General features: G+C 49.5%; 4 non-coding genes across 4 annotated transcripts; all 4 read left to right on the plus strand.

Moving 5' to 3' along the window:
• Window positions 1-18864: 18864 nt before the first annotated feature.
• On the plus strand, window positions 18865-18942 carry Trnan-guu (transfer RNA asparagine (anticodon GUU)). The gene has a single exon. It is a non-coding gene; the product is annotated as a tRNA-Asn (tRNA).
• A 261-nt stretch (window positions 18943-19203) lies between these two features.
• Window positions 19204-19277, plus strand: Trnan-guu (transfer RNA asparagine (anticodon GUU)). The gene has a single exon. It is a non-coding gene; the product is annotated as a tRNA-Asn (tRNA).
• Window positions 19278-24320: 5043 nt separating this feature from the next.
• Window positions 24321-24394, plus strand: Trnan-guu (transfer RNA asparagine (anticodon GUU)). Its single transcript has one exon. It is a non-coding gene; the product is annotated as a tRNA-Asn (tRNA).
• Window positions 24395-24470: 76 nt separating this feature from the next.
• Window positions 24471-24544, plus strand: Trnan-guu (transfer RNA asparagine (anticodon GUU)). Its single transcript has one exon. It is a non-coding gene; the product is annotated as a tRNA-Asn (tRNA).
• Window positions 24545-24827: the final 283 nt, after the last annotated feature.

Raw genomic sequence — 24827 nt, forward strand, 5'->3', positions numbered from 1 at the left:
GAGTCGCTGGAGCCAAAGCGCTCGCAGGAAGGAATCCTGGACTTGCATGTTGCCCGCGAGCGCACGCATGTGGTGCAGGAGCTGCGAAGGTTTGCGCTCGGCAAGCTCTGCGGACTGAAGGTGGCGTACCTTCTGTTCTTCCGAGAGCGACAGGCGGCGGATGAGTGCGGTCTTCAGGTTTTCATAGAGGTTGGCCGTTGGTGGGTTGGCCAGGATATCCCGGACCTCGCTGGCATAACGTGCGTCCAGGTGGGCGACGACGTAATTGTAGCGGTTGCGGTCTTGCGTGATGCGCGCCAAGGAGAACTGGGCCTCGACCTGAGCGAACCAGACCTCGGGCGAGTCCGCCCAACACGGTGGAAGCTTGACAGCGACACGCCAGGTGTCGTATGAGGCAGCGTGCGGGATGCCTTCTGCAGGGGCTCTGACATCCTCAGCGGAGCCGGCAGGTACGGTCAGGGGTGCGGAGACGTTGCCGGGATGTTGTTGCTGCAGGGCGTGCAGTTGATGTTGAAGTTCTTGTACATGTTCGCGAAGAGCGGCAAGCGCTTCCGGGTCGGCCATGGCGGTGCGGCGCGTTCGTTTTCCGGGTCACCAGATGTGGGATGCCGTGTCGATGGAAGGACGCATCCCAACATAAACGTAACAACTGTTTATTAGCGAAGTAGCGGCAGCGCGGCGAGCATACCGACGCTGCGCTCAGTCGGGTCGCGAAGGAAAGATCACTTCAGAGCTTGGCAGCTTGGTTTTATAGCCACCGTCGGTGACGTAAGCCTCCGGTGACGCTGCGGTGGCGCTGTCCCTTATCGGAGGCGTGGTGTAGCATGCAGCCGTGTCACGCCGGGCTGCAAGTGACGAGGCGGGGGCTGCGCCGGTTTGTGCGCAGTGTGTTGCCACAAGGGTAAGCCCTGCTCTCATTTATCTCTGCACTGCCGCTCCTGTGGTCGTGTGGCCTCATAACAATGAAAGCTGTTATGAGATCAGAATAATAGCCCATTTTCTTGGCGTAGTTATCCGCCGCCGGGGTCCCTAACAGCTATCGCGCACAGTGAGAAAAACTATTACACCATGTCCCACCACTACAGGGATCCATGTGCGGATGCGAAGCAGCGCTGGGTGTTCACTTGTGTTTCCATTGTTGTTCCATTTGTATGTTTACGTCTATGTTTCATTTGTGTGTGTAGTTGCGTATATGTTGTGTACCGCTTATGTTACCCCCCCCCCCCCCCGAGCTCGATGTTTCTGTTGCGCTTCGGCTTCGCGTTGCCTCGCAGCTTCGAGATTCGCTTGCCGGCGTTGCCGTTTACGTTAACCTTCGCGAGCATCCATAGCGCCGTTGTGAAGGAGAGGGCAACGCTTGCCGGCGTTTCCGTTTACGTTCAGCTTCTCGAGCGTCCATAGCGCCGTTGGGAAGGAGAGTGCAGCGTGCGCCACGTTATATACGAGGGCACAGAGGGGGCAGAAAGAGAGAGAAACGGGAGAGGAGAAACGAAGCGGAGGCAGCGCTCACGCCACCTCCTCCACACCACCTCCTCGCGCTCACGCGAGGAGAGGGGGGAGAGTTGGGGAGCGGATGCGTGAGGGAAGGACGGATACAGCCCCGAGCAAAAGCTGCTTCGCATCTAAAAACGACAGGCCTGCGCGGAAAACGCAGCACAGTCACAGCGAAAGCTGGAAGAGCGGCATTTCTAGAGCCCCTTCTAAACTCTCTTGGGGCTACCAATACAAGTACACTGGCAAGGTACCCACTACGTCATAAGAGATAATTTTTGTGAAGTTCGGAAGCCCCCACTACGCCATTATTCGTCATTCCGTGGAGAAGCGAGAGAGAGAGACATAACTTTATTTTTTGTCCTTGCTGGGGTCAAGGGAGGCGGGGGCCGGGAGACTAGCCCTACCGGAGCCCCCTTCCTCATGCGGCGAGGTACCAACTACACATCTCTTATGAGCATTATGAAGAATTATGGCTGGGCCCTGGCGTTTGTTTCCCGAAACTTACGTTTGTAGATACCTAAAGCACGCCGAATCAGTAACTGCGAATGGGCAAGTCGTCATGCTTGCCACTGAGCTGCTGCGAACTGGTGGCCGATCTCACGTGGACACATAGCGTTGACGGCGAAGTCACGTCGTTCCATATCACGGTACTGGCAACGGCGGAAGGTGTGGCTTGCTTATCCGCAGTGGTGGCGAAGAGGCTTATGGTCGAGGGAGCGCCTTAGTTAGTCTTTTTCGAGGCGAAGCGCTGGCCGACGGGAAGGCGGAACTAGCCTTATTTCTTGCATTGCCAGATAAAACGTCTTGGGAGTGCGTGCTCCAGCGATTTGGGACTTTTTTTCTCGCACTTACACGTAGTTATTAAGCTTTATTTTTTTTCCACATTCAAATGACATACATTTTCATCGCTATGTTCTATCACCACTGAACATGCACAACCTACAAATTCATGGCAAATCCTAAATAACAGCAAGAAAAATCGCCCGGCTATAAACGTGTATGTTCTTGGGACCAATGTGTCGTAGCATCGGCCCTTAAGAAAAGTTAGCTTTTATTCGAAAGATCGAACCGCCCTTTGCTGTCCATATCCGCCGTGAGTCGTTGCAGCTCCTCAACAGCCCTGAAAGCCTTGGCTGCCCGCAGGTTCAGACAAGGAACGAGCAAGACATCCGCTTCGTGCCGGCGCTTCTCCGCCAGGGCCTAGACCTCCTGCACGTTGTCCTCGCCTCCGGCTTCGATATCTTCCGGCGATAGCGTCATAGAGGGCATCACTTCCTCCACAGCGTCATCCACGATGCTCTGGGTGGCACTGCAAAATAAGTGCCAGGGCATGCGTTGTTAACAGAAGTTATATTTTGCGAAAAAACGTAAAGAAGCCGCACATCTGAAGGTCGCACCCGATGATGTCCCTAGTTTTAAGAACACTTTTAAAGAAACCCAGCCGCTATTTCTTTCAATTCAGCCTAGCGAATTATGGCCACAACTGCCAGCTTTTTACTCGTTCATCTCAATACAGCTGTAGATGTCTCAGAAGCAATGAGTGTGCTGCGCGCGCCTGCCATGAGAGTGAAGTGAGCGAGCGTTAGGCGTGCCTTCACAGAGTCAACCGCGATGTTCGCGCAAGAGAGGGCGAAGCTAAGCGCCGACGGACGGAAGACTTGAAAAACATAGAAGTACGATCAGGAGAGTTGCTTGTTGGGCAAGTTGGTACATACTTAGTTAACTGAAAGAAGCCACAAAACGTCGAAAACGGAAAAAGCCGAGCGGCAGAAAACAGAGACAGAGCCACGTCTCTGTGCTCTGTCTCTGTTTTCTGCCGCTCTGCTTTTTCCGTTTTCGACGTTTTGTGGCTTCTTTCAGTTAACTAAATAGAAGTACGATATAGCCTGATGAAGGTCGGGCATAAGCTTTGCTGTTTCGACAGTGTTCGCGAAGTGGAGCTGGCTAGATTTCTTTTTAATCTGCAAATTAATTCTCACTTGATCTGTAAAGCTACGCTTTGAGGGCGTTCTCGCAGAACATGCTTTAAGAGAACCGAAAAAAAAACTGATCAAGGTATATTTCATTTGAGATGGTATGTTTGTCTCACCTTCCGCGAATAGCCTGCATCCTTTCAGAGCCAGTGGTCGCTTTCCCTTTGTCAGGTCTGGTTGTCTCTTCTGGCACCTGCATCATTCAGACAAGACTCGAGAATTGAATGTGTGATTTCCTTGCTTTGAATAATCAAACGTTAAAGCGAACTCAAACCTATTTTTCATGGTACAGGAGTCGTAATGCACTCGACGAGACCAGGCGAGTGGGAAAGATTTCCAAAAAAAATGATAGACCATTCCATTCTGAGAAGGCGGATGACAAGCGAAGGTACCGCACATCACACACGGTTACACAATGCGATTGCTGTGATATACGCCGATTCGTTCGGCTACAAGCTTAGAGGGATTCTTGGACGAAGCAAAATCTACACACTAAATCTCCTGTCTAATCATTTCTTCATTTTGTGTCTTGTGTGCGTGCGCTACTTCACACGTTAAAATGCACTTTCACGAACTCACCCAACTTTCAATTTTACTACAGGGAACCATTGTTGACTAGTTGGACAATTGGGATAGTTGAGACAATTCGAACCAAGCTCTTCCTGCTAAACTGAGCGAACCATGCATTAGGCCTAGTATTAGGATGACGACATTGATGTCTCCAACTATGATCACAGGTGTCATATGTTGTAGCATATGTACAGTGCAAGATTGCGCAGCACCCGTGAGATGTCGCGGCCTCCCGTGAGATGTCGCGGTGGTCCAGTATTGCAATACCTCCGTCATCGGCCCATGCTCACCTATTAAACACGAAGCACTTCTTAACGAGCCACAGGCACTTTGATCATTTCTTTCCTTCTTTCTTTCTATCTATCTATCTATCTACCTATCTATCTATCTATCTATCTATCTATCTATCTATCTATCTATCTATCTATCTATCTATCTATCTATCTATCTATCTAGTCGCCACGTCTGGGCGCTCTTGGGGTCGTCTCCTTAACTTGGTATGTACCAGTGTTGCGGAATGGGCGCCTCCATTCCATTCCAATTCCATTCCGGGGAATTAGAACTTGCCGGAATTCCATTCCTTTCAATTCCTTGGAATGAAAAAACTTAGCCCATTCCCACTCCGGGAATGGCCGGGCAGTTCAATTCCATTCCTGTAATTCCTTAACCTGGGAAAGGCATCTTGATAATTTTATCGAGTTAAGAATGAACACCCCATAAAGCTGATGTCATCAGATACATAGAGGGGTGCCTACACAAAAATATTGGCCTCGCGTTTTGTTGCTGCAATGTGTTGCTGGGGGCCTGTTAGTCATAACACGGCACATCGCTTGCTGCAGCGCGCGACAGATAATTAATTACAGGCTCCCCATTACCGACCAGTGTCAGTTTCTGTTTCGAGAACGACAAGCCTCCGGGTGCAACTATCACCACCTAGCGGGCGCAGCGCTCGATCACGTCAGCACACAGAACTGTGACGCACTTCCGCGCGGTTCGCGAGCAGCCGCCAAGAAGTAGGCTGCTGGAGCGAACGCGACAAAAAAACATGGCGGCTATGACGTCATGATATCTTGTTGCAGCGTGGTCACGTGAGGGAAGTAGGGGGTCACCAAGGGTCACTTTGAGGGTGTCAGTAGTGCGAGGATGTCGATCGCTCACGCAAACTTGAAAATTCATTTAAAATAACTTCCAAGCTATATTTCGCTGTTGGTATTTTGCAGATGATATACGCATGTTCACCGGAATGCATGTTCACCGGAATCGATCCCGCAGCCTGTCTCGGCCGCGAAATATTGTGTCAGTACCCCTTTAAGAACTGCAAAAGTACGCAAAACACGTTACCCAGATCGAGGGATAGTAGCTTGGTGACATATCTCGTGCAGTACAACCACCCTACTAATTCCCACAGGGGCAGTTCTCCCGCTACCTATAGTATTTGCATGGTCAGCATGTTTGAACTGATGGTGATGTTTTAATACTGTTTAAGCTTAAATGTGTTAATGATAAAATGACGACATAGCGTATTTTTATGCTGACAATAGTAGCGTTCAAGAAGACTATGCAGTTTTGCCACGCGTCTGGAGCGCTCGTGAATATGGAGAAAACTCAGATTTGGGTAATGGGGAACAAAACCCTCTAGATCTACTGGTATTGGAACAGTACACCGCTCGGGTACCTTGTGCCTTTGCATCGAATACGAACGCTGGGTCGCACTGCTCGTCAGCGCGCACGCTTCTAAAGCGGGTCATTCCACGCCAAACGTCCCAGGCATTGCGCTCGACCCTCTCCAATTGTATTGTAAAAAATTGTGGACGTTCATATCAGTGCACTATTTGCCCTCGGAAGGTGGTTTTGGAAAAAAAAATTTTCTTGTCTGTTACAGTGATTTGAATTTTGCCGTAGTGGGTGAAACATAGGTTGCGAAAAAATACTCTAAAAAATACAGTACTTTACGGAACGCCTTAAATATCTGCTGTTTACTTGAAAAGGCATGGCACTATCTTATTATCGCCCATTGACGACCACTACTTTGTCTCACGATGTGCTTTGTGGTGAAGCAATGCTGCAATTCTGCGCCCATTTTGATTATTTTTTAAAAATTCTACGAATATTACAGACAAAATAGGACTATATCCCACGACTGGATAGTTGGCAGTAAGCGTGTCAAAAAAGTATTGAAGTCGATGACCGAGTAGTTTCGAAGTGGAAGGGGCGCAAACATTGAAAAATGTGTGAAATGCTCCACGTTCAGGCACATGTAGAGTGGTGATGCAGTCCAAGTAAAAATGCACGCTTGGTCTCGTTGGGAAGAGTAAACAAAGGAGATTTATTTGTGAAAGTTTCATCGGAGTGTTTTTTTGTTTTTGGCGAGAAACAAAATTTTATGTTGAGCATTCGCGGCGTGCCTGGGCGCGGGCCCGTAAGTCCGCTTCACTGCGCCGCCACTGTTCCTTGGGGCAACGGAAGTATGCAGCGCCCACGCGGGTGGCACGATCGTGTGCTGCTGTGAGTTTTCACGTTGCTGAAAACTTGCAAACAGTGTATATGGCTGGCAGAATGTTTCGGAAGGGCACTAAAGGCTGCCGGTTAGTAGTCGGAGCAGAGCACGATTTCATTGCCATGTCACTGCATGCACACGTACGACAGGCGCAGAGCTTGGGTTGTGTTTTCGATCTCTGCGGAGGTTGCAGTTCTTACTGCCGTTGCCGACGTATGGTCTTCGCCACTTGAAATGCCTGTGTTGCTGAGTAGGTGGTGAGCCCGGCATTAAGAGTGGTCAGTGATGATGGCACGCAAAGGTGAAACGTGCGCGTACATTTGAGGGAGATTGTAGACTAAAACCTTGCTGAGAGCTCAACTTTCTGCCGCGCTGCATGCGATGCTTTCATCTTAGTAATCGCCTTGCGATTACTAAGCGAAGGCGATAGACATTTAAAAGGACGAAGCCGCCTTAAAGGCGGCTTCGCCCTTTTGTATATTTATCGCTTTCGGTTTCCGTTGTACCGGCTCTCCGTCTAAAATATGACACGATAGCAGTATACTCACCATTCGCAATGTTTATCTCACGCGCTGCCAAGGGATGCGGCCGAAAGACGAACCTTCGAGTGCCGCGTGCTCGCTCGGCGACGCGACCACCGGAGCAAAGTTTACCTCTGCCGAAGATCCGAGCGTAAGAATACGTAGCACCATTCGGCTCCGAGGCACGAATGGCGCGAGCCACGTTCAAGCGAGCTGCCGATAAAAAAGAATTATAAGTGTATTGCCGGTGCCTGTTAGCCACTTTTATTATATTACAATATATTTTAAACGAACCATCACTCGTTTTCCCTGATACTTCGTCGGCGGCACTGTGGAATGCCGAAGAATGCGTGTCGAAACGTGAAAACTCACAGCAGCACACGATCGTGCCACCCGCGTGGGCGCTGCATACTTCCGTTGCCCCAAGGAACAGTGGCGGCGCAGTGAAGCGGACTTACAGGCCCGCGCCCAGGCACGCCGCGAACGCTCAACATAAATTTTTGTTTCTCGCCCAAAACAAAAAACACTCCGATGAAACTTTCACAAATAAATCTCCTTTGTTTACTCTTCCCAACGAGACCAAGCGTGCATTTTTACTTGGACTGCATCACCACTCTACATGTGCCTGAACGTGGCGCATTTCACACATTTTTCAATGTTTGCGCCCCTTCCACTTCGAAACTACTCGGTCATCGACTTCAATACTTTTTTGGCACGCTTACTGCCAACTATCCAGCCATGTGATATAGTCCTATTTTGTCTGTAATATTTGTAGAATTTTTAAAAAATAATCAAAATTGGCGCAGAATTGCAGCATTGCTTCACCACAAAGCACATCGTAAGACAAAGTAGTGGTCGTCAATGGGTGATAATAACATAGTGCCATTCTTTTCCAAGTAAACAGCAGATATTTAAGGCGTTCTGTAAAGTATTGTATTTTTTAGAGTATTTTTTCGCAACCTATGTTTCACCCACTACGGCAAAATTCAAATCACAGTAACAGACAAAAAAAATTTTTTTCCAAAAAATACTTTCCAATGGCAAATAGTGCACTGATATGAACGTCCACAATTTTTTACAATACAATTGGAGAGGGTCGAGCGCAATGTCTGGGACGTTTGGCGTGGAATGATCCAAGCGCGCCTCGCAAGCATGGATGGGGTGAGGAGAACTTTCTGTGCTCGCCTGTGCGAAGGTATGCAATGTCTTCCTTGTCGCAAAGGTTATTTACGTGTGTCAGGTACTAAACTGCTCATGAGATAAAGATCAGGCTGTGCATAGATTCTTCGCCACTTTCGTGTGGGGGTATCAATGGGAACCAACGCGCAGGGATAATTTGTTTCTCCCTTCAGTATCTGCTGGGATAATGCATTCGCTTGTACACAAACTTATGCCTCGATTTATCTTTTACAAATTGGCAGATCGTTAGCACTTTTACACCACGCCCACCCTTGGCTCTGGCTGACTAAAGGTGGACCTAGAGAATGCGTTGTGGACTTCGACTTCGAAAAAACATGTACTCAGGTCTAGATGACCAACTTGAGCATGATATTACAGTAGTAGTAATTAAGGGTGTAGCAAAATACGTTGCTCCCCAACGTCCTCTTTGCTTTATTGTTAAATTCGAGGCTCTAATTTACTAATGTTTGAAGTTTGAAAACAGCGCGTGGACGAAAAGATGCCCTTTTTTTTTAAAGGCGTAATTCCATTCCCATTCCATTCCGTGCAAAAGGCGCTGAATTCCATTCCCATTCCATTCCTCCAAGCGTTGTCCCCATTCCATTCCGGGGTCGCGAAAATGTGGAATGATTCCGGAGTCATTCCGATTCCGGAGTGGCAACTCCGCAACACTGGTATGTACCAAAATTGGCAAGGAGCACATGCACATGACACACGATTCACAGGTCATGACATAAGTAACGCTACTTGCTTGCCACGTACTGTCGGCGAGAAAAGTTTAGAGACCACTAAGTCTTAGAAAATTTTGACTTTCCCAGTAATTTGCGACTGTATTGGATCGAAGTGCACAGTACGTGCTGTTAGTGCGTTTTAGAACCGGCGGGAGATCTAAATTCAAGGCTGCCTGCCGAAGCAGCGAAAATATTCAGCTTTTTCTTGTGTCTCGCGGTCCATAAACTTGTGTCGCTGACTGTACGTCATTAAACCCATTCCAGCAGTCACGTGTGGCACGTACCCGCATAACGCGGCCCGTGGTATACGGGTAAATTACACTGATCCTTTTATGATGTCAGAGTACGCATTGAATAATTTCAACGTTTACTGGGTTAGCTGACCAACGCTAAGTACTCCTTCGAATTGCGGAGTTTGCAAATTTTCGGTGCCAGCGACCTGATAGCCATCGTAAGTTTTTCGTATGACAGAGTTCCAGAAGCATGTGATCATTAAAGGGACCCTGAAACGGTTTTCACGACTTCGTACAAACGCATTCAGCAGGTGGAGAAAGTCTTTGGGATCATCTGCAGATCAACCTAAAACCGCGACAACAGTTATTGCAAATATTCACGTGAAAGCGTTAAGGAGCTCGCGTCGCCGAAATTCCCGTGCCGGCTATCTCTTTCTGTATCATTCAAGCCGCCATTTTTATGCTGCACCGTTACTTACGCCTCTAACGGCTGCGCTTCTGCCAGTCTGTTTCCTGCTTTTTCTTCCAACACTAAATAGCGTGCCCTTATGTCAACTGTAGAGTTGTTCGCACCTCCGCCCACTTTAAATATCAAAGCATTTGAATGGTTGGTACCTTCTACGGCTATACAAGCTTTGTTTGTTTGACGGCGCGAGTTCGATTCCCGGCCGTGACAGTCGCATTTCGATGGGACGATATGCAGTAACACCCATGAACTTTTATTCAGAAGCGTGGTAAGGAACCCAAGGTGGCCAAAATAAACCTGGAATCCTTCACTATGGTGTGCCGCATAATTATGCCGTGCTTTTGTCTAGTACTAAACCCCAAAAATATAATTATGTTACGACCCTTGCTGGAAGGTTATCCCGGTGATTATCATTAACTCGTCATTAACTCGAGGCGTCAAAGAGTCGTCTCATTAGAAAAAAACTTACACGGTTCCTTATGTATTTGCCTAAGAGGACTCGAAGGCCAAAGCTATCCCATTTTTCTTCTCAGTCGATTGTACTGATTACCCCCCCCCCCCACGCCAGCTTTCTGCACCCAACGTATTTTTGCACTGCCTCCGGGATCGCTTGCGTTGGAGCCTTTCCGCACCTCACGTGGTTTTGCAGTGCTTCCAGGGTCGGGCCACCTATGACCAAGCAACGATGTCACGTGATGACGTCATCATGTGACTTGATAGTGACGTCGTGATGCAGTCACAAATTTTGGTGACCTGTGACGTCATGGTATTGATGTCATAGCATGATGATCATAATATGCATCACTCGTGCTTCACTTCTCGCATCTGATGAGGCATCTAAGGCTTTCGCCTTAAAAACTTCGACCTTCGCATTTGTACATCATGACAGTCGCCCGACGACATCCGGTGACTATCACGTGGCTGTTGGGTATGAGTGTATCCCCGGGAATGAGCGCGTTAATGCGCATGTCCGCATCCGGACACTGGAGGACCGCTCACCTAAACCCCCCCCCCCCCCAAAAAAAGCAGAAGAGTAAATCTGCACCTACAATCAGATTACGTCATGTTACAGGAAAGGGAGACGAGATTTGCCTGCCCCTCACTACTCCCTTACCCCTAATCAGAGCCCGGTCTGGCGCCAGCTCCAAACAAAAACATATATCTCCCCTTGTACCCCGCTCTCCAACAAGCACATTGCCCCACCTGCCGGGCTTTCCGCGCGAATCTTTTCCACTTTTTGTGGAGCTGCCCCTAGCCCCTGGCGGTAGACCCTACTCCCAATCCTTATCTTTCCTCGTGGGAGGCCACTCTTCAGGCCACTGGCTCGGACGAACAACTGTGGTTGGTGGACGGGGTCTGCCTAGAGATGTCGGCCTGGGGGCTCCCAGACGTCTAGAGGCCCAACCGCATTCACTTTTAAATAAAGTTGTATCCATCCATCCATCCATCTATTCATTCGGCCAGGGGACTTACCCGTGATGGCGGTGAATGGTCGCCTACGGCATAAAGGGCAGCGTTGCCCGGCACAACTCGCCCAACGCTTTCCGACGGTGTGGAATGGGCCTTCGCCTTGGGCATCGGTGGGTGTGCTGCCGAGGATTTCCCATTTGCTGCGAAAAAACAAAAATTAGGACGTTTGAGCGTGCGTGAAAAGGTAGTCATTGTTTTACTACGCATGGCTGTAGTGAGAGTGCCTGTAGTAGAGCAGCCAACATAGTCCTCTTTCGCGATTTGCTTTTTAATAAGACAATTTCAAACGAACAGTGACTCTTACTGTATCGCACGAAAAAATTAAAATGGCTGTCATTTAGTTGACCCTGAAAATTTGTAAACTCAAAGTAGTAGTCACTGTTTGCTAGATAACCCAGTGAACGTTGAAATATCTCACTGCGTACTCTGACAACATAAAAGGACCAGTGTCATTCACCCGTGCCTGGCATACAAGGCTACGACGAAAATCTGATGTGTCCAGTGCCCGTATGATATGAGCTGCCCATTTATTCGCCCCCACGCTGCGATACGCTAGAGCCCTGCTCAGCTCAGATGGCACAGAGGCCACGTCGGAAATGCATTCCTCCTTGAAGTGTTGGAATTCAGGGACCAGGATGAAATTTCGTCATCTAAGACACTTTATTTTCTTTTTAGAAAAAGATTTTCTTTGCAGTGTTGTGCTAAAAATAGATGGCTGATAACTTTTTTATAAGCCACTACTTCGTTGGTTCAACGAAAGCTGGAGAAAGTTTCTTTTCTAGGGGCTCTTTTCTTTGTTAGACACAACGAAATGAATCGAGCAGACAGTCAGGCCAAGGAAAGCACAGAGGGACCATAAACGTTGCCTTGAAAGTTACAGGCAAAAATTAATACCACCTATACTTTCCTTGCCCTGCAGTTGTCTATTGGATTCATTTGGTTTTGTCAGTGATTGGTTGGCTATAAATCTTAACGTTTCAGGCGATGAGACACGCTGTAGTGGCAGGCTCCGGATAAATTAGACCACAGGGGGTTCTCTAACGTGCACTGAAATCGCACAATACGCGGGCCTCTAGCATTTAGCCTCCATCGAAATGCGGCCGCCGTGGCCGATGTAGAACCCGCGTCTTTCGTGACAGCAGCCAAGCACCGTCACCACTGGGCCACAGCGGCGACGAAGCCACTAAATGTGTAATACCCTTGTCACACGGGCAGTCTAACCGCAGTTAAGTACGACGGCCGTTACGTCTAACGGCTGTTCTACCTTGTCACACGACATCTATAACCGCAGTTAATCCGCTAACGACCGTTTTCGTAAACGGAGGTAGGCAACCCCTGTTAGCGCCGTTAACTGACAACATGGCGGCCCCCATGTCGGACGCGAGCGGCTCGGCTCCCGGCGAAATATCCAGCCAAAAGCGTGTCAACTGGACCGTTGCTACGACAGAGGCGTTGAAACGCATTTGGGAAGATAAACTACCGGCTTTGAGGTACAAGTTTGTCCATGCTGCAAAAATCTCGTGTGCGTTTCACGAGATTCATACACGGCTGCGTTCGTTCATTAAACAGGGCTTCACGCTATTTGATAGACGCACATCAAAACACGCTGCTGACGCGTTCGTAATCGAGCGTGAAGCCCTGTACAAGGCGGTGTTATAGCGGTGTTGCGCGAACGCAACCATGTATCAACGAAAGAACACTTGGAAGCGCTGAAAACGTGTGACAGCGCCTCTGTCTGGTTTACGGTAACTGTGGTTAAATCCGCTAACTGCAGTTGGGTATAACAGCGGTTAAGCTTACCCGTGTGACAAGGGTATAAGACGCCATCTAATAAACCCAATGCATAATCAAGTCAGGGCAGCATAGGGACGTTATCTGTAGGTAACTGAAGCATACTAATTGTGACATAAGGGGAATTGAATTAGAGTGGGCTAAAAATCAACTTGCCGCCAGTGCGCGCCGAGCCCATAATCTGCGAATTACACGTCCGATGCTTTGTCAACTTAACTACGTTTTCGGCCGTTACAAGTGTTATTTGGAAGACCGACAACTATGCCGACCGCCGCGTTCCTGCGTTTTGAGGGCTACTTCCTTTGCCCACCATAATTTTGCCCTAGAAAGACAAGTCACACTCTCGGGGGTGTCCAAGCCTCTACTGTTACAAAGCGCGCAGATATCCTCTTTTTGTAGGAATTGAAGGCGTCAAAATGACTAACGGCGGTCGAACAAAGAAAGCGTTTTTGCAAGAAAAATTGCGTTCGTCACAGCAATTGTTCCGTCACGAAGGCAAATTCAGTTATGGAAGCAGTACGTCCAACCAAACATGAACCTAAAACTCAACAAGAACTGCATTTTTTTTTTGTCGGAACTGCGGCTCAACGGATAATCAGAGAACTTGCCTAAACCAGAACCAAAATAAGAGGATACTGTGTTTTGCTCCGGAACAAAGCGGTTCAAAGTATAATATATAAGAATTGTACGATTTTTACGTCCCAAAACCACAATATGATTATGAGGGACGCCGTAATGGAGAGCTCCGGACATTTTAACCATCTGTCTTCGTTAACACCTAAATCTAGGTACACGGGTCTCTAGCATTTCGTCTCCATCGAAATGCTCCTGCCATGGGCGGGATCGAACCCACGAACGTTTCAAGGTATAAGCGACAACGTTTGATGCAGTCAGCACGGAGAGATTGATTCAAATGAACACACATCTAAATTATTGTGGCGTTATACTGTTGTCGCATAGATAAGCGGATTCTTGAACAAACGCAAGAAGGTGACTTACACAAATAGTTACCTGCCGTTTAGTATGTTTGTATGTTTTGATGCAGCCACACGCTCGGCACAACGCATGATGGGAAACGAAATGTAAATTAAATATAGAATTGCGGAATAAGCGTCCTGGTGAACATACCAATGCAGTCACTTCATTAGTGCTGCCTTAACTGTTTGAGCTTAGCGAGTCTAAGCTAATAGCATTGTGCAACATGTCGAAGCTTAAGTTAACTCTGCTGGACCGGTTGGTGAACCAGTTCAGTGTTGTCGAATTGTTCGCTAACCGTTAGGGAGTCACCAGCCTGAAGTGTTCGACCTACGCTTGCGTCCACGGACGGGCTATGACGAGCAGATGTTCCTGAACGAGCCAGGAGAGCAGGCTGGGCTCTTCCCGTTCCTGAACCGGACTGCTCTTGTGCTGTGCAAGTATCCGGCGCCGGCTTGTTCCACTGCGGCCGGCATTCCTCAAACTGTTTATTCCTTACTGAGCAGGCGTCCCGAACCAATTTGTTTCTGCAACTGACTCTACTTCTGGCGGGCCTCCTCCCCAGCCACTAACCATTGCTACAATAACAGCTTCGTCACTGCGGCCCGACATGACGTGAGGGTGTATCGAGACGACGTGAGGGTGACTAGCGCCATCAAACGTTGACAGTAGTGACTCTGTCCACGGCGACCCAAGCATATAAATGGAGCGAACTCATTTGCGCATCTAACGCGCGCGTCATTCAAGTTCCGGCGTCGCGCCATATAAAACCTATCACTTTTTTTAATCACACTTGCGTGTTTGAGGCCTGACACGAGAACACCATCGCATCTGAACTGTAAGTCCCGTAATGAGGACACAATCACCAAACCCACGACAGTAGAAATATCAGAGATCAGTTCGTCAGTCCAAAACGACTTAGTGCTTTACTTTAGTGCCCCTCGTGACAGAGGTACGCCGAAGCATGCTTCAATGATGTTATAAATGATGTCATAGCGCTAAAAAGACACGACGTGAAAGACGACAGGACGTGCGCTATGACGCGCGTGATTCAATGAGGCAAACTCACAGCCGACGCGGTGAGGGTGCTGCTCCGACTCCACATTGCGCTTGGTGACCGCGACGACATTCTTGGTCGAGTGGTCCGCTGGTCCCACGGGGGCGCCACCCGCCAAAGCGCCGCGACGACACGGGCAATCATCGTCGGCGCGCAGAGCGCTGGTGTTGACTAGTGGCGCCGCCTCCGCGGGGCTGTCCTCGGTCCTTATGGCGAAGGCCAACGTGGCAAGCAAGCACGCGGTCAGGACGATGGCGGTGGCTGTCGCTGGGAGGTACCCGTATCGTCCACTGCGCAAAGAGCGTGCAATCATTAGCTGCGTCAATCACGGACAGCGAAATTGATCTTCAATTATGCAAAATGATCTACTCACCTTAAAACAAGGCGCAAAGCACAGAGGGCACGACGCGTCAATCACAGACAGCGAAATTCGTCCTCAATTTTTTCAAAATGATCTACTCCCCTTAAAACAAGGCGCAAAGCACAGAGGACACGACTGCTCTGGGATAAACAAGTCTCAACAGACGGGTGTTGGCATGGGCAAAAAAATTATGCAGTTGTACTCAACGTGAAAGCTGTAGGAAGTACGGAGCAGTGATTCGCCCGCCTTTCGGCGACGCTAGCGTTCACGGGCAAGCGGGCCCTGGCGTTCCAAAAGTGCAACCTGCTCGGCGTCCATGGCGGGAAAAAAACGTTCACTTGTGATGGAGTTGTGCCCTCTCCCTTCCTTCTTTCCCTCCTCCTCACCCTCACTTCCCCTTCCCAATCCGTGCTATACTATACTACACATGACCTGTGCTATGCTATACATGATAAAGCTATTCTGTACCCTTTCCCCTCCTTCTCACCCTTGCATCACATCTCATCCTCACTTCCCTTTCTTGCCACCATTGCTATGTATAATTTACATGGTGATGCTATACATGGTTTTGTGTGCGTGACGCCATACATGCCTATAATGTGCTCTACCCTATACCCTCCTCTTTTCTCTCCTCCACACCCTCACGTCACTCCTACCCACCCTCACCTCCCTTTCCCGCTCCCTTGCTACAGAAGATTGCAGCAGATGACATGAGACAACAGTCCTAGCCCTTAAAGTGCCCCGCACATAAAGGACACTTACACTTCAATATCTAGCCCTTCAAGGGAAATTGCTATGTCAGCAAACAAGCTAAACATTTCTCGAAAGCAATTACGTTTGTATTTAAGAAGGCCTCTCAATGCAATTCTTTATTAAAAGTTTTTTTCTTAGTACAGTACATGAAAGTACGCAACTCTGGCTACAACCATAGCCATTAGCTATTGTAGGGGTAGTGTAATAAAATACTATATAATTGCAAATATATATATATATATATATATATATATATTGTGATGAACTCAGACAGAGACAACACCCGTTTCTCGGGCAAGCTGTTCTAATCTGCCTCTTCTTTCTCTTCCTCTGCCCGCTAGCTGTCCCCGCGCGCCAGAGCCCCGGTGTCGATCTTTGTCATCACACTCGGCCATGACTGCAAAGCGCGCGGAGACGTCGACAATATTTCAGGTGGACGGTGCTGGCTGAATCGCGCTGGTCGGACCCTACCACGCGGCAACTCGGTCAGGAGATCCGCCAGAAATGTGTCCGGTGGGCGACACTGGCTGTTTCGTCGTGGTCGGCCCCGACCCCGCTTCAGCATAGTTTGGTGGTCTGCTAGACGTTTCACTGGCGGGCGACACTGGCTGTGTCGCGGTGGACGATGACCTCGGCCACGCTGCGACTTTGTAGGGAAATTTCTCCTATTGGCCTGTCGTGCACGGAATTGGCAGTGTCGAACTACTTGAAGTTTCCGGCCAAGAGACTTCTCGCGAAGTGTCTGTAGTTGCGCGGGTGGGTGGCAATTACTGTTTCGGCATGGTGGCAGGCTTGCCTCGAAAAGCTGACGTTGGTCCCGCCGCAGCTCTGAACATAGTACAGCATGCCTAACTGTCGCGTGTCGGACTATGTGAGGTCGGGCGCAGTTGTCACGCTGGGTCGAGCTGGCGCTTCCCGATGAAGGGTCACGTGAACAAGATGTGTCCCTGGAGCGAGCAGTGTCGTCAACAGGGCAGCTGGTTTGCGGTGCCAAGTCTCTGACGATAATGACGCCTGGCTGGCCAGGCATCTCGTTTGCGACATCTGGATGTCCTACTTTGTGTAGTGGCATGGCGTAGGTCGCGTTACTGGCGATCGTGGTCTGGTAGTCCTTATGGTCGTGTCGTTCATCTGGCACGACAGGCGGGAGCGCCTGTATATGTTCTGACGACGATGAACGACAGGGCAGTTTCTCCGTTTGTGGAAGGTGTGGCGGCGATATGCTCATGTCCATTACCGACGCAGAGTCCCTGACCTGCAGAGGAGGGGCAGGGCTGCTCCGGTAAGCGTCAAAATCAACGACGTACACCGTCGATGGACAGCAAGGCACCGTTCCAGCCTCAAGGTTGTGGCCCTCCAGAACTCCGTCCTCGGTGGAGGTCTTGGACGCACCGAAGGTACTGGGCAACAGGCCGAAAGCGGCAATCAGGGCTGCACTCCATCCTGCCCAGGACTGCTGCCTCACGCCTTCGTACCCGTGCCACGCCGCGGCACCTTCCCGAAGGCGGTCTACCACCATGAACCATTTCTGCGCCTCCGTCCAGGCTTCGCGAGCTCCTAAAGCGTTGACGGTCGCCACCCATTTTTCGGCGTCGTCCTGGAAGCCGCGGAACTCCGGTAGTATGAAGGTAGCCTGGGATGGTGAAACGGCAGGCGCGAAACGGCAGAGTGTGTGCGCGAAGTCACCAAGTTGAATAGATACCTGGCTGAGGGTAGACCGGAGCTCTCTACGTTGCTCAGGCGAGCTGGCCTCGAGGTCTAGCGAGGTGGCTACATCCAACATGGCGTTGGTTGCTGTCAGTGCCGGAATAATGGGAGGAAACAGCGTAGAGCTCGACGCTGTCAAGGCGTTGGCCGTAACGCGGAGTCGCGCAATGGTACGCCGCAGGTGCGCGGCGCTCTCCGATGGTTCGTGTGCGGAGCCAGTGATGTTGGACCAGCAGGCCGTGGTGGTTGGGCCCACGACGGCGGGCTGCTGGACTGAAGGAACTCGTACCGCACCCCAAAGCGGCTCAGGTGCCGATGGAGCCCTGACTGAGAGGGTGTCGCCACGGGAAGCGTGAGCGGCATTCCCGGGCAACGGGAGGCCGTTTACTGTCTTGGCGGCGCCGGGGTAAGCATGCCCTTGAGCCACCGAGGAGGCCTCGACGCCGTCCTGGGATGGTTTGATGGGTAGCTCTAGCAGCGGTCGGGCCACGGTGTCCATAACCGAGGAAGCGTGGACGGCGTTCCTAGGATTGGGAGACCCGCGCTGCCGACGACGCGCGACGACAGGTGGCTTCAGCTGCAAGGTTCGGCTGGCGTTGTAGGCTGCGCCATTGTAATGAACTCAGACAGAGACAACACCCGTTTCTCGGGCAAGCTGTTCTAATCTGCCTCTTCTTTCTCTTCCTCTGCCCGCTAGCTGTCCCCGCGGGTCAGAGCCCCGGTGTCGATCTTTGTCATCACAATATATATATATATATATATATATATATATATATATATATATATATATATATATATATATATATATATATATATATATATATATACAAAGCAAGAATTCTGTGAGAAACGCTTCAACGTAAAAAGTTCATTCTTACTTCTTTAGACTGATAGCTTCAAAGGAACTTTCTGACCCTGGTGAGAACGCAACACGACTGCCTCCGTGGCGCAATCGGCTAGCGCGTTCGGCTGTTAACCGAAAGGTTGGAGGTTCGAGCCCTCCCATGGCGATGCTTCGCTTTATTTTTATTTTTTCACACTGGCTTCCAAGGAGTGTTCTGACACTGGTGAGAGTGCAGCACGACTGCCTCCGTGGCGCAATCGGCTAGCGCGTTCGGCTGTTAACCGAAAGGTTGGAGGTTCGAGCCCTCCCGGGGCGATGCTTCGCTTTATTTTTATTTCTTCACACTGGCTTCGAAGGAGTGTTCTGACACTGGTGAGAGTGCAGCACGACTGTTCTCGTTTTGTCGAAATGCAGAAAGTGCAGATGGATGTACCGGAGTGGGTTCCCAGAGTGGAGTTGTTGTTACACATGCCAAAGTTTTAACATGTAGTCAGCTAACAGCTGGTGGTGTGTCACTGTACTGTTCCCTTGTTTACGATTAGTGTATGAAAATACTTTGTGAGGCAATAAAGAAAAAAAAAGCCTCCGTGGCGCAATCGGCTAGCGCGTTCGGCTGTTAACCGAAAGGTTGGAGGTTCGAGCCCTCCCGGGGGCGATGCTTCGCTTTATTTTTATTTCTTCACACTGGCTTCGAAGGAGTGTTCTGACACTGGTGAGAGTGCAGCACGACTGCCTCCGTGGCGCAATGATTCTACTTCCGGCCACCGTAGGGTGCGGACGTTTCTGACATGAGCTCCGTAGGAGCGGCTTCAGCGGCCCAGCAGGGCCGCGGTTCAAGGTTTTTTGCCAACGAGGATCCGGATTACCAGGTACTTCTGCCTCAACTACCGACAGGGCGACTCGTTATTAATACGTTATTTTTACACGCCGACGTACGTGCAAGGCCATACAGGGTGGAACATTTCCGTGATATGCTGTCAAGCATGGAATTGCTGACGGACGTGGTTGCCCTGGGGGCGTATCGAATGAGTCACGTTTGGGCCGTAACGTTCAAAAGTTGTGACGCAATGAAAGAATTGTTACGGGCGAAAGAAGTGAATGTGAAGGACAGCCGGTGCATCGTCATTGACCCCGGCAATCAAGCACTGCACCTGAAGCTACATTGGATGCTGCATACCGTGCCGGATGAAGACATTCGTGAAGCCCTGGCACCCTACGGCCGAGTCACCGACGTGGCGAGGGAAAAGTGGCGTGTGCTCGGCCTTCAGGATAAAGGCTCTTCGACTCGATTGGTCACCCTGGTGCCGCGGAAGGGCCTGGGGGCGGATGACGTACCCCATCTGCTACGCATAGCAGGTGAGGAAGCCCTAGTAGTTATTCCTGGAAGAGCACCACTCTGCCTTCGGTGCCGCAACACAGGACACATCCGGCGCGACTGCCGCGTCCCGCGCTGCACACGTTGTCGCCGTCACGGCCATGAAGAGTCGCAGTGCGTGAGGACGTACGCAAACGTGGCAGTGCCAACGGCCGCAGACGAAAACGCTGAACTTCTTATGGATGAAGTGGAAGCTGAGGAAGCCTCAGCCGGAAGCGTCAAGGAGGCGAAAGCCTCTGCGACGGAATCGGCGAAACCGCAGGGACAAACGGCCGGAGCAGCGCGTGGGCCAGGAGGACCTTCAAGGCATGTGAACAAGGACTCGACCATCGACGCCCAAAAAAAGGACACAGCGACGAAGACAGCGCCGGACATCTCGGAATCTGCTGGCAGCGAACCTATGGACGTAACCAAGGCTGGAGGCTCGATAGGGAAGAGGACGCGAGAGGAGTCAACGAACGACGGCACGAAGACCGACGCAATGAACAGCGAGGAACCACCGCAAAAGGCGGCGGGAATGCGTCGGTTCTCAATACGGCCCTCGCCGAATATCCCGCCGGACAAGAGAACGGCGGAAACGACACCTAAGTAGACTGAGAGACTTGTTCCTGCGAAAGCACTCGGGCGCGCCCTCGAGTGCTAACCATTACCGAAGGAATGGCGTGGACAGCGGCTCCTCGAGAAAGGTACGCTGTGGACTGCATTTGTTTAGAAAACCAGCTGCTCTGGCCGTAATGAACACTTGTTGACATAACTATGAGTAGAGTTAACGGTGCTACGTGTGATTATGTGCTGTTATGTGTTGTGTTTAATTCTTTCAAGTATTAGCAATGAATTTGGAGAGGGGAATTAGAGTTGCTACTATTAATGTGCGCGGCCTCGCAGCAAGGCGGAGGCAGTACCAGCTGAGCCGTCTATGCGTTGAAAAGGACCTTGATATTATCGCCATACAAGAGACGAAAGTTGAAAGTGAGGAGCAAACAAACAAAATGGTAATGCCCTTTAAAACATATTACAACGTATGCATCTGCCACGCTGTCGGCACGTCTGGTGGCTGCGCTGTCTTGGTTCGAAGAGGCATTGGTATAAGTGAAGAGGCCGTCACTGTGAACGAAAACGGAAGACTGATAGTCCTCGACTTTCATTTTAGCGGATCACAATGGAGGCTTATCTGTTTGTATGCGCCAAATGACATAAACGAAAGGGAAGTTTACTTCACGGATGTCGAACGGTACCTTCAATGCGACAGACAGATCATTTTTCTGGGTGATTTTAACTGTGTGTGTTATGCAGAAGATCGCGCTAAACGTACTACCGCTCGTGACAGGAGTGCAGTGTTCTTAAACACTTTAATAAGCGATTACAACCTAGAAGATGTAGGTCGCCTTATGGCCAGTACATTGCAGCCGCCATTTACGCACTATCAGCGAGATAGCCAGGCAAGACTTGACAGAGCCTATATCTCGTTAGATCTAGTGCCTTTTTGCGATAGCTATGTTGTACAGCCGGTGTCTTTTAGCGACCATAGCATAGTATGGTTTACACTGGGTACCAAGCCCAAAAAACTGCGGTTTGATTGGGCGATGTGGAAGTTTAACGAAAAACACTTGGATGATGAGAAGTTTGTGAATGATGTTACCAGCCAGATTAGAAACTTGTTAAGAAATAAGTTTTTACATTACGCGGAAGCATGGGAAGACTTTAAGGTCCACGTGAAGATGGCTGCGATTGAGATAGGCACCACTAGACGCTATAATGAAAAAATGAGAGAAAACGAGCTCCAGAAGGAACTCGATTTCCTTATTTCAATGGATAGTGCGCAGCCGGGAAAGTATCGCGAAGAAATTAGAAAAATAAAAAGCGAGATGGAAGCCATTGACAGAGAAAAATATAGAGCAGCAGTTATTAGGGCACGTGCGGAAAGACTATGGGCTGATGGAACGCCGAACAAACGCGCTCTTGCTGATGAAAAGCGGTATGCGAGAAAAAATGAGATAGGACAGATTACTTATCGTGGTGGTGTTACTTCTGACAAGAATACGATAGAACAGGCCTTCATAGAACATTACCGCCAATTGTTCGGGGTCCCAATCCATGCGGGAGATGAATATGAAGCACGGTTTTTAAATTTCATGCCACGTGTCGATGACGAGGTCAAAGCTAGTCTGGAGGAACCGATAAGCGCGCGGGAAATAGAACGCGCAATCGAAGAACTTCCTGCAGGCAAGTCGCCAGGTCCCGATGGATTAGGAGCTGCTTTCTACAAGGCATTTGCACCTTGGCTTGCTAAAGTATTGCAGCATGTATACGCGGAGGCATACGAAAAGCAACGGGTGCCACCGTCTTTCAGGAGTGCGCACATGGTTTTAATACCTAAAACAGATGACCACAAGACGCTCTTATCGGTGGGTGGTTACAGGCCAATCAGCCTTACAAATACCGATTACAAGATATTCATGAAGGTGTTGGCAAAGAGACTTCAAGCAGTCGTAACTGAACTAGTCGGCCCGCACCAAACTTGTGGCATTAAAGGTCGCACGATTGCTACAAACACACACGTAGCACGAAGTGTTCTGGAGTGTTGCGATGCTTTCGCTGGACGCGTTGCTTTGTTGCAGGTTGACCTGGCGAAAGCCTTCGACCGCGTATCCCACGATGTTCTTTTTCTTATTTTAGAGTACGTGAATGTTGGAAAAATAATTTTAGATGGCGTGAGAATGGCCTATGACCAATGTACTACACAGATTATAATTAACAAGTCTCTCAGCGCAAAGCTTTCAGTGATGTCTTCCCTCAGACAAGGGTGTCCTCTAAGCCCATTGCTTTTCGCGCTATATCTCGAGCCCTTTTGTTTAGCAGTGATGCGCAATGAAAACATCCGAGGTTTCAAATTACAACGTGCTGAAGTTAAAATACTGGCATACGCTGACGACATCGCGGTTTTCTGCGAGGATCGCGACAGCGTTCTTGAAGCTGTAAGCCTCGTAAAGACATACTGTGAGCAATCTGGAGCTCAGATAAATTGGGAGAAGAGCCTCGGGATTTGGCACGGTCACTGGGACAATACACCGGCTCATTTTGCAAACGTCCGGTGGTCAACAACACCGGCTAAGTACTTGGGTGTGCCCCTCGAGCACTATAAGGACAGTAAGCAGTATTGGTGTGACGAGGCAGAGAGAATGAGGGAAAAAACAAAGGCTTGGCAGGGGCGCCATTTATCAATGTTTGGACGCGCCACCGTGTGTAATATTTTCTTAATGGCGAAAGTGTGGTACGTCTTGCAAATCCTATCTATGTGTCGTTCAAATGTGCAAAAAATGCACCGTGTTTTTGCCGTATTCATATGGGCTTCAAGTTGGGAGAGGGCAAGCAGAACCAATTTGTTTCGTTCCGTCCGCAGTGGTGGGCTAGGTCTGTCGCATTTCTTTATCAGACAAATTGTGTCTCGTTTTCTTTTTTTTGCGTGAGCAGACAAACGATTTTCTGCGCACAGTGATTCAAGTTAGATTGGGGAAAGCACTGCCGCAATTTCTTGTAACTTCCGCAGATATGACGGGAGGAAGCGTCACTGGCTATTTGCGTGAAGTGGTTGATTCTTTCCGTTTTTTGTACACTCGCTTTTCAATGGAGTATTTGTGTTCTGTGACAAGAAAAACACTGTACAGAGATTTAGTTGATTCAATGTTGCCGATACCTTTGTACAGATCTGTAAACTGGGGAGGCCACGGAGACGATGTATTGAAACGGGTTAAAAAGATGCCGATTAGACCTTCTCAAAAAACGTTTTTCTTCAAGCTACATACAAACACGCTACCCGTAAAAACATGGCTGGATGAAAAAGGCATAGATGTTCCATGGACTGTAAACTGCTTGCTTTGCAACAAACCAGAAACCATCGAACATGCTTTCATCGACTGCTGGGATGCAATCTTCCACTGGGACGTCTTACAGCGGACCCTTAAAAAAGAACTACCGATTACGCCTTTGGGAATTCGTTTTTTACCAACAGATAATGCGGGGGGAGTTCCGTACGATATGTTTATGCTCCTTGGCCTCCACAGTCTGTGGAAAACGAGAATGGCAGTTAGACATGTTGATGTGGATGCCCGTTCGACGAGAGTCAACTTCATCGAAAGTATTGCGTATATTCGGGAAATATATCGTGCGCAGAGTGAACCACCCGTGTGGGTGGAGATTCTTGATGATTTAGTGAAACTTAAGAGATTTTAATAATGTAATGTTAGCCAAAGTGTGGTTGACATGTTTTAGCATGTACATATGTATTCCTTTGTTATGCATGCAGGCAATAAAGAAAAAAAAAAAGCCTCCGTGGCGCAATCGGCTAGCGCGTTCGGCTGTTAACCGAAAGGTTGGAGGTTCGAGCCCTCCCGGGGGCGATGCTTCGCTTTATTTTTATTTCTTCACACTGGCTTCGAAGGAGTGTTCTGACATTGGTGAGAGTGCGGCACGACTGCCTCCGTGGCGCAATCGGCTAGCGCGTTCGGCTGTTAACCGAAAGGTTGGAGGTTCGAGCCCTCCCGGGGGCGATGCTTCGCTTTATTTTTATTTCTTCACACTGGCTTCGAAGGAGTGTTCTGACACTGGTGAGAGTGGAGCACGACTGTCTCCGTGGCGCAATTGGCTAGCGCGATCGGCTGTTAACCGAAAGGTTGGAGGTTCGAGCCCTCCCGGGGGCGATGCTTCGCTTTATTTTTATTTCTTCACACTGGCTTCGAAGGAGTGTTCTGACATTGGTGAGAGTGCAGCACGACTGCCTCCGTGGTGCAATTGGCTAGCGCGTTCGGCTGTTAACCGAAAGGTTGGAGGTTC

Source organism: Rhipicephalus sanguineus, chromosome 10, assembly GCF_013339695.2.
Source record: "Rhipicephalus sanguineus isolate Rsan-2018 chromosome 10, BIME_Rsan_1.4, whole genome shotgun sequence".
Lineage (NCBI taxonomy): Eukaryota > Metazoa > Arthropoda > Arachnida > Ixodida > Ixodidae > Rhipicephalus > Rhipicephalus sanguineus.